This window comes from Leptonychotes weddellii, chromosome 4 (assembly GCF_054177405.1).
Source record: "Leptonychotes weddellii isolate Sample4059 chromosome 4, ASM5417740v2, whole genome shotgun sequence".
Classification (NCBI taxonomy): domain Eukaryota; kingdom Metazoa; phylum Chordata; class Mammalia; order Carnivora; family Phocidae; genus Leptonychotes; species Leptonychotes weddellii.
The window spans coordinates 82835962-82846840 of NC_138372.1; positions in this window are offsets into that span (position 1 = coordinate 82835962).

Genomic DNA, 10879 nt, shown 5'->3' on the forward strand with positions numbered 1-10879 from the left:
ATGCCCAGCAGCTAAATTAAAAATCTATACCCTCACGGCTCTTCAAAAAGACAAAATCCAAAAGAGACTTCAAAACAAAACCACCAAGGAGTTTTCACTTGAATGAATACTTACAGTCTTGCTAACCTTGACATGCAACCAGTAAGGAGCTTGGCTGCATCCTATCGAATGTAGAGTGTCCTTTCAGGCGTGTCTGCATCAGGAAGCTATCCCCAGTAACATGTAACAGCGTGGTGGTTACATCTGGAGTAAGACTGGTTTTCTCATATAAATACGGATGCGATAGCCTGTGTGGACATTCTCCGTTTGCCCCTAGATCCACTCCTCACCCTGCCATATACGCCATAGAAGGCTGATCTTTCTGGTCTGCACCAACCAGAGTCCCTCAACCTCTGGCCTATGATTGACTTTGGCCAGTGGGAGGCCTTGGCAAGGCTGGGTGGGTGGGAGACACTGAAGCAAAGCAGCCTCTCTGTTGGGCTGAGGGTTGGCGGCGACCCGTCTCAGGCGGTCTCTCCCAGCTCCCTTCAGTTCTCCAGGTTCCCAAAACCACTCATTCCCTCTTCCTCCTTTGTGTCGAGGCCCTGGTTCTCCACTGTTGCTAGACCAGGGATGCTTCACCAAGCCTCACTGGTTTCCTTTAACCCTGCCCTGAGTGCTGTAAATAGTCTCTCCGTTAAAGTCTCCATAGCTCACGTGACATGTGTTTTTTGCCAGGCCAATGGCAAATGCAGCGCTTGTAGCTTCTACCAAATAGCATGAGATGTAATTGCACAAAATACACAGAAAAAGCATTCAATTCTCCATAACCCACACTCCAAACAGAAATGAGCACTTGACCAGCCCATAATTTATTTGAGTTTTTGGAAATGATTTTACTATCTTTCAGAAATGCCTCCTTTTTATAAAATGTCATTCTGTTGATGATTTGGTGTCCTTTCCAGTTCTACCCCAAAGGAACTGATAGGAAGCACTTGATACATAAGTTTACTCTCCTCTGAGGCCAAGGGTATTGGTATTTTGTGGGGGAAGTACCTAATTTTCAGGAAAAAATAATATGGCATTCAAGAACAGATGAGTTGCTCCCACAATGCCCATTACACATTTCATTAGGAACAGCGCCACTAGCAGGGATATTTGCTTTGTTTTTTGACTATTCATAATAACTTTATTAGGTAGATTAAGAGAGTTCTCTGGCACTTCTAACTCTAGTGTCCAATAAAACATTAGATGTCTATCCTCCCAACGCCTAGCAACTTAATGTGAAAAGTCCAAAATTACATGGAGTTTTTATAGCAGAGAGTATGTGAATTCTTTACTCTTCTCCTTGTAACCAGTCTCAAGAAAGAAAGCAAAATGCTTTCAGATCCTTCTCATATGAGAACAGCTAGGACTACATGAAAACACAGAGATATTCAGGGCATCAGGTGTTGGACGGAGTGAAAGTTATTCATGGAGAATTTTAAATCGTCAATGAGTCTGTCAGCCACGGAAGTAGAGTCATATAAGTGCTATGAGATCAGGGATTTATTACAGGAATTAGATCTCATCCAATAGCAGAAGTAAAGGTCTGGCAAGGCCAACTGAAGGATAGGAAATAAACTACTAATTAGTCCTCTTGAAGCACTGGTGGAAGTGGACAGGGCAGAGTTTGTAGGAATATCTGAGAAGCCCAGCACGTCTACCTGGCCGTTGGACCAGCAAGAGGAAGCTTATGGAGATGTCTAGGAACCTGTTGCCCCCGTGTGATGCCACCTGTGTGGACCAAAGTCAAGCCTCCAGTATTAAGTCCAGCACTACTGTTGGTCAACAGGGCCAGCCAGCAGGAGGAAGAGCTAGAAGCTGAGTGAAGGAGAATCGGGAAAAGCTGGAACCTGCTGGGCTCCCTGTGCCTGTCCATGACCACTTATCTGACCTTGAACCCTTTTGTGAGTAATGGCCACTACTTCCTTTCTGTCTTCCAGACCTCATCTAAGTTCCTTGGTTGGCTCTCATTTGGAGCCATAGAGAAGGGCATTCTGGGAAATGTATTTTCCAGATTAACCAAGTCAACACACCATAATCCAGCACAGCTCATTCCTTGTCAACACTCCTCTTCAAGCAGACTTAATTCCTAAATAAAGACAATAACAAAATCATGCTTCTACCTAGTGTGGTACACACTGAAAGAAGATACACAAAGTCTCCTATGTCCCTTTATTTACCTCTTGGTGATATTCATTCCTCTTCTAGCCGAGTCACACTCCTACTTTGATAGCATGTAACTCAAATATTGAGATGTAAGGTTAATCATTATGAACATATCTTATGGTAGTAGGAGAAGAGAAGAAAAATTGGCTAAATATCTTCTTTCTTTCTTCCTTTTCTTTCTGGCTGCCTTCCTTCCTTCTTGCCTTTCTTATCTGTCTATCTATTTATCTATCTATCTATCTATCTATCTATTATCTACCTAATCTATCATCTATCCAAATACATTTATATTAAAGCAAGGAGGAAGGATTTATCCTACCACATTCCTCCTTTCTACAACTGGTCATGTGATTATAACTGTTATTTCTAACTTTCTCCTTCCACTATTTCAAATTCCTTTTTTCCTCAGCTGGTCATAGTTTCTTGTTGGGTGGGGGTCTCCAAACTTCATGCATGAAGGGTTTAAACATTAATGGAGCTTACTGGTTTGATTTGTCATAGCTTTCCATTAATTTTATCACAGGTTATGAGAATACTACTAGGCAACCCCAGAGGAGCTCTGATTCTAGATACACTCTTTCCTGACCCGGTGTGTAACAATGACTTCATTTCCCCTTGATAGGATCAATTACCCCAGTAGAGTAACCTCCCTTTGTGCCTGTTGGTTCAGTGTCCTGAAGAGCCCAAAGTGACCAGGCAGCAGTCTCACCTTCCAACTTAATAGTTTTGTTGAATCCCCCAGTAGAAGCATTACTGCCTTGGAAACTAAAGATTCTAAACCAGTATAGCCTAAAACTACAGGGATGGCAGGCAAAATTTTACTAAAGGGTACTAAGGGGGTAACTGTAAAAGGACCCACTCTCGTATCTACCATTTGATTCTCAGACCTGAAAATCTTGGCTATGGGAAAAACAACAACCCGTACTGGTCCCTGATCCAGGGTATATACTACATCCTGAAGTACTACATACATACATCACCCCGGTGTTGCCAGCCAGCTGCAACCATAACTGAATCTTTAGTTTTTCAGGTCAGCTGCTTCAGCGTTATGGGAAATATGATAATAGTAGTAAATTCTGTGAATGCAAGACCATTGCTGCACTTAATTTTCTACAAAATGAACTCCTTGGTCAGAAGTAATAGACTACAGAATAATGAATAATCCATAGATGTAAATCCATAGATGATGATTTTGGCAGAAGCACTCTGGGCAAAGAAGGTTAATCCATATCCAGAGTTAAGTGTTTATTCCAGGGAGAACAAAGCACTGCCCTTCCATGATGGAAGTGGTCCAAGGTAATCAGATGGCTGGCTGGTTCCCCTGGGGAATGGTGCCATATCTGGCACTGAGGCTGGTCCCTGCTGCTGGTAGGCTGAGCACTCAGCACAGGCTATGGTCACATTGGCCATGAAGAGTAGAATTCCATATGGCTGAGCCCATGTATAGCAACACCAATAGCCAATAAAAAATCAATTAACCACCAAAGTTTAATCAGAAAATTAGACCCATTATGACTGTTATTAGATAAGAGATTTATTACAGAATGAGATCTTTACGTAATTATGGCAAATATTAGGGAAGTTATATCTAGGAACGAGAGTTGAGGGAACCACAATGGAGTCACTAACTAGTCCTCCTGAGACACTGGTGCAAGGTAGACAAGTCCAGGCTTGCGGAGAATCTAAGAGACCCTACTGGGGCTACAAAGGGGAAGCTTTTTGATAGGCCTGTAGGAAGCTCTGGCCACTGTGTAGTTCCACCTCTATGGATCAGCTGCCAAACATTGGTTTTGAACCTAGGAGTCAGGTCTAGTAGCCAGAAAGGAGAACTAGATAAAGAATGGAGAAAAGAAATGATAAGCAGAAGCCCCTGGGCACTTCTGAAACTGTTCTCTGCTACATATCTGACTGCAAGACCTTCTGAGAGTAGTAACTATTGCTTTACTTCTGCTTTTCAAATTTTGCACAAGTTCTTGTTTTGCCAACACTACTCTGGAGACATAAGGGAAATGGGATTCTGGGAAATGTAGTTCCATACTCACTAAGTTGACATGGCACAATCATGCACAGCCCCAGAGAGAGAAGGCTGGTTAGCCATTTGTTCGTTCGTTCGTTCATTCATTCATTCACACAAACAACAAATACATTGTGCCAGTAACATCCTAGGCACTCATTTTGCAGAGCTTAAAACCGTCTTAATGGAACTTGAAGAATAGTGGGACAGTGGGACAGACCCAAGTACATTTCAAACACTCAAATCTATACTTATAAACATGATAGTGTAGTGATGGAAAATAAGATGGGCCTGCGAGAGAAAATGACAGAGGAAGAACAATTTAGATTGGGTGGTCAGAGAATACTCTCCTGAGAAACGACATCTAGGCTGAGACCTGAAAAATGAAATGTGCAAGGAAATGTTTTAGAAAAAAGGAAGACTAAGACATCTCTAAATGCCTTCAAAGGAGCAGAGTGTGCTTGCTACCACCTCTCCCTCCACCTGCTCTTTTATCTGGAAACTGCTCCAAACAATTTTATTTTACTCCTGCACTAAAACTCATATCAGGATTAGCATCAGACCCTCAACTGCCAAGTCCAGTGGTTAATTTGCAGCCCTCATCTTACTCAATCTCTCACCCTCACTTGTGCAGCTGATCCCTCTTCCTTCTTGAAGCATTGTCTTCATCTGGCTTCCAGAACATCATTGTCCGTCTCTACCTACTAGAACGTGCTATACTGCATGACGCAAAGGGCGTTGGCTTGTTCACTGCTGTATCTCCAGTGGCAAGAACAATGTAGGCACATAGTAGTCACTAAATGCTTGTTGAATGGGTTAGAGTGTGGGAAGAAACAGCAAACAGCTAGTGAGGTACGAAAGGAAAGAAGAAAGAATGGTATTCTAGAAGTTATGTGAAACAATTATTTCAAGAAGAAAGTTATGGTCAGCAATTTAAATGCTACTAAGAGTTGACTTTTGGACTTGGCAATGTGGAGTTTTTTTGGAGGAGGTTTTGGTGGAGTCTTGAGGTCAAAGGTCAGATTGAAGTAGGTTCAAGAAAGAATAGAGTAAGAATTAATGTTAGTAACTTTAGCCAGCTGTTTTAAAGGATGTTCCTCTAGAGGAGATCATAAAATAGACAGTAGCCGGAGGGGAATATGGGGGAAATAGAGCTTTTCCTTTTTATTTATTTTTTTAAGAAGGTTATTTGTATCCTGATGGGAAGGGTCTAATAGAGAAATAAAGTTTGAATTTGCAGCATGGAAAGGGATAATCATTGAAATAATGTTCTTGAGGACAGGAGAAGGAATGGGATTCCATGTGTCAGTGAATTGGTGGCTTTGGACAGGAGCATGGGCAGTTCACGCAACAAGAAGAAGGAAGGATGTTGGTGCAGATGTACCTAGATTGGTAGGTGTGGTGGGGAAAGTTTGTAGATGGTCTTCTGTGATTTATTTCCATTGCTGGAATCTCCTTTTCCACCCAAAGTGTAAACACCGGAGCACCCCAGGGCTCAGTCATTGGCTTGCTTCTCCTACATTCATTTGCTAAGATGATCTCATTTAGTCCCATGATTTCAAATATGCTGCTCATCTCCAAATCCTGCCCCAACCTCTCCTCTAACTACAGACTCATACCCAACTGCTACCTAACATCTGTGCCTAGATGGCTAACAGGCATCTTAAGCTTAATACACCCAGAACTGAATAGTTGATTTATTGCTGCTTTTCCCAAATTAGCCGCTCACCCTTCACCATCCATGTATCACACCATGCACATGCTTAAACACTATTTAAGCCAAAAATGCTGATCTCAGCCTTAATGTTTCTCTTTTTCTCATCATTCTTCATTCAAGCCATAGGCAGTGGCTTCAAAATATATCTGAAATCCCAATACTTCTCACACATCCTGTGACATCATCCCAGTATGAGTCACCTTGTTTCTCACTTAGGTTACACAATAGTGCTTTTATGGCCTTTCTGCTTCCACTCTTGTCTCCCTTTAATAAAACTTCCACCAAGAAGCCAGAATGATCCTTTGGAAAAAAAAATCTGATCATGTCACTTCCCTCCTCAAAACTTTCCACTGGTTTTTCCAAAAATAAGATCTAAAGCCCTTACCATTATCCACAAGGCCCTAGATGATTTGGTCCAAGTTTAGCTCACTTATCATCTTCCAACCTTTCCCTTGTTCACTCTGCTCTAGAAACACAGATCCATATGCTGTTTTCTGGAAGTACCATGCCAGGATTCTGCACTGGCTCTTCCTTCTGCCTACAGTGCTTTACCCTGATGTCCACATGGCTCCTTCTCCCGTTCCTTCAGATTTCTGTTCAAATACTCCCCTGAGATGCTTCCATGGCTACCATGTCTAATGTAGTACTTTCCTCTTACTATCTCCTTCCTCTGCTTTGATTTTCTTCATTGTATTTATTGCTTCCTGATGTTATGTCATGTGTATTTGTTTACTGTCTGCCTGCCTATTCTTGCCAATATAAAGTAGGTTCTATCAGAGCAAGAGAGTTGTCTGTTTTGTCCACCATGTGTCTCCAGCACTCATGCACATAGGTCTGTACTCAATACATGCACTGAATAAAAGGGAGCTGTGGAACAGTTTTGAAAAAGGAAATGATGGGGCACCTGGCTGGGTCTGTAGGTCGGTTGAGCATCAGACTCTTGATTTCAGCTTGGGTCATGATCCACAGGGATAATCATCGTGGGGTCAAGCCCCGTGTCCAGCTCCATGCTCAGCGCAGTCTGTTTGCCCCTCTCCTTCAGCTCCTCCCCTCCCCTTTATTAAATAAACAAACAAACAAACAAACAAACAAATAAATAAATAAATAAATAAAATCTTTTAAAAAAAGAAAAATGAAATGAAATGATATAATAAAAAGATTGGGTGGGGTCAAGAATGGGAGCAGGGATGACAGATGGGGGCTCTTGCGATTGTCTAGGTGACATGAAGTTAACTTGGAATGAGGTGGAGGGAGTGGGAATAAGAAGAAGCTAACTCAAGCGTCTACCCTTTAAAGCTGTCCCTCCCAATTTTGTTGGAGCCTCAGTTCTCTGTCCCATTTACAAATCTGATTCCCTGGCCAAATATTCATTGAGTGGCTTGATGCGGAACGATAGAATGCTAAACCAGAAGTAGACACAGCAATGATCAAATTTGATGCCTTCATTATACAGAGGAGGAAACTGAGCCTCAGAAAGATTAGAGGTTCCACTCAGAGTTTCTTGGCTTATTAGTGGAAGGAGGCAAGACTAAAACCTGCTTTGCCATATTCTCACTCCTGGTCTCTTTCTACCCCCCGCATTCGTTGTATTACAGAATTGTCTTGGAAAAAACTATATGTAATTTTAACATCTTCAGAACTTTGAAAGTGCTAATTGTTTTAAAAATAACTTATGTGATTACAAGTTCAAGTTGGACATTTTGCACAATTTTAATTGTATTTCGGGCTGTGCTCAGAAGTCCCAAGAGAGCACACCAGATTGTTGTTGGGTCTTTCTGCTCAGCGGCTCTGAACTGACGGTGCAGCAGCCAAGGCATCGTTCCAGGGTGGTTAATTTAGGGTTTACCCCCCCCTATTTCCTTTATGCCCCTCTTGCAATGTCATCTTTGAGGCAGGACCTTAAAAAATGGGACCGTGTCAGTTATTTTAAGGAAAATGCAAAATAAATCCTGTAATACAAGTAGACCAGGCAGACTGAGTAAACGTAAAGACAACAATTTCTTTTACACTAATGTAGATTCATTTCATCACATGTCATTAATGTAAATTTTCTCCTTCAAACCACCCAGGCAACAATATCTCATCATTAAGTGTAATAAACACCAAGGGCATTTCCCACCTCTCTACAAAACCGCAGCTCACTTTTCTTCCCTTCTTCATATTATGCGGGTTTAATTTGCACAGAATTCAGGAGCATTTCATTAATTCATTTAAATAGGTTGCTTGTTCCTAATGAGCTCATTGCACAAAAGTGCTTTGGAGGCTTCCTCTTCTGGAGAGAAGATGTGTGATCCTGACACAGAGGGTGAGGAGGGTGAGAATAGAAAAAAGGGTAGGGGGAGTAATTCACTTGGGGCTGAATGCTGAGAAGCTGAAAAATACATGGGTAAAAGTGGTATTGTTTCCACTGGCGACTACTTCAATTTCTACCCAAGTCTGTCCTTTCTTTACACCCCACTAGGCTGAGCAGCACAGAGCCTGGGCGCACTCTACGGAGTGGTGGGGCGTCCGCCTCTCTCTGGCGCACTCTCCTCCTACCATGCTGCCCCCTCTCCCTCCTAACCTCTGCTGAAGCTTTTATATTTTTTAGGAAGCTCTCTAATAATCTGAGAATCTAAGAGAGTCATAATGGGTTGAATTGTGTCCCCCCAACCAGATTCACATGTTGTAGTCCTAACCCCCAGTGCCGCAAAATGTGACCTCACATGGAAATGAGAGCGTTGCAGATGTAACTCATTAAGATGAAGACATATTGGAGAAGAGTGGGGCCCTAACCCAATATGACTGGTATCTTTACCTAGAAAGGGGAAATTCGAACACACATAGGGGAAGATTAGCATTCCCTGGCACAACCCAAGGAAACACCAGAAGCTCAGAGAGAATGTGGGAACAGATTCTTGCCTCGGGCCTTCTGAGGGAGGCTGGCCCTGCCGGTACCTCGATCTTCGACTTCTGGCCTCCAGAACTAGAAGACAATACATTTCTGTTGTTTAAGCCACTGAGTGTGTGGTACTCTGTTACAGTCCAAGCAAGCTAATATGGGAGCTACTTGGAGAAAAATGGCAAACAGGGTTGACTTCACAGGCTCTACCTCAGTCCATAGTATTGAGTGTTTGCTTTCTGAGATGGAAATGGGATCATGTCATGCCCCTGCTTCCAACCCTCCAATGGCTTCCATCTCCCTCTTTACCACAAGACCTGCCCGAGCTCCTTCCCTGATACCATCTCCTGTCACTCCCTTCCTTGTAACTCTCTCCAACCATCTTTCACCTGGCTGCTATTCTCCCACCACCAAGCATTCAGCCACATATTTTTCCCTCTCACTTAAATTTGGTTCTTGCTCAAAAATCATTTCCTTGACCACCCTCCATAGAATAACACTCTCTTCACTTATTTTCCTTTCCCCCCTCAGTAACCCTTATCAGTACCTAATTTTATGTACCTGTTTATTGCTTGTCACCATCAGCGAGTAAGTCGGCTCCTCAAGTGTAAGAATTAGGTCAGGTTCATTACCGTTATCGTCAAAGCCTAGAATGGTGAAGTATATCCAAAGAGCTCAGTACATAATAGTTGAATGAATGAACTAATGGCTTGCCAGATTCCTAGGGATTTTATAATTTTAATTTTTCAACAGCTTCTTCCAAGGCATACCTAGCTGCTGCTTCCATTTTTCTGTTTCTGTGATATTGAGCCTACTTCTTATGTGTTTGAAAACTCTCTTTCTCCATCTTCCCCTGCCCCCTCCCCCCCCAGGCCCCTTTCCCTCTCTCAACACTTTGAACCTCAGGAACGGCATTCCTAAATAAGAAATGATAAACAAAATGAACTCCCCTAAGGAGATTTCACTCTCTTATGCACCCCTGTATTCTCGGCAGAACCTGAAACACAGTAAATATTGATTTTTAAGAAATCATCTGGACATCGTTTTTTTACCAAGAACTCAATTTTAGTCAACTAATTTTCTCCAAACTAACCTGAGCCCTTTAGACAGACCACATACTTAGTTTAAATAATCTTTTAATTTACCCAACTATGGTAAGCAGCCACTAGGATGGCCCCCAATGATCTCTTCATCCTGGTATTTATGCCTTGTATAATTACCTCCCCTTGAGCGTGAGCTGGATTTAGTAATTCACTTTTTTTTTTTTAAAGATTTTATTTATTTGACAGAGAGAGACACAGCAAGAGAGGGAACACAAGCAGGGGGAGTGGGAGAGGGAGAAGCAGGCTTCCCGCCGAGCAGGGAGCCCGATGTGGGGCTCGATCCCAGGACCCTGGGATCATGACCTGAGCTGAAGGCAGACGCTTAACGACTGAGCCACCCAGGCGCCCCTAGTAATTCACTTCTAAAGAACAAAGTAGAACATACGTGATGGGCTGTCACTTCCGAGATTAAGTTATAAAGAGACTAGTTTTCATCTAGAGTGCTCTCGGTCTCTTGTTCTTGGCTGGCTCATTCTGGGAGAGGCCAGCTGCCATGTTGTGGAGAAGCCCCCATGAGTGAGCTTGGAAGCAGATTCTCCCTCACTGGAACCATGAAATGACTGCAGCTGACACCTTGACCGAAGCCTCATGGGAGATCCTGACCCAGAAATACCCAATGAATCTACTCCGGTTCCTGACCCACAGAAAACGTAGGAAAATAAAGGTTTGTTGTCCTTGGCTGCTACATGTTGGAGTAGTTTGTTATACAGCAGTAGATAACTAATACACCATGCACCATGTTCGATTTGTGCTCCTAACACCTCATTCTTAAAGCATTATTAATGTGAGAAATTTACTCAAGATGCTTCTTCAAAGGCCAATATACATACAAGAGAGGTTTTGTTTTTCATGTCTGAGTTAACTTTTAAAATCTGTAACATTTACTTTTATATGTGTTACATTAAAATTTAAAAATGGTGGCCCAGATGCAAATTTAAAACTCTCTTGTTTCTACATATTATTTCATTTACCCT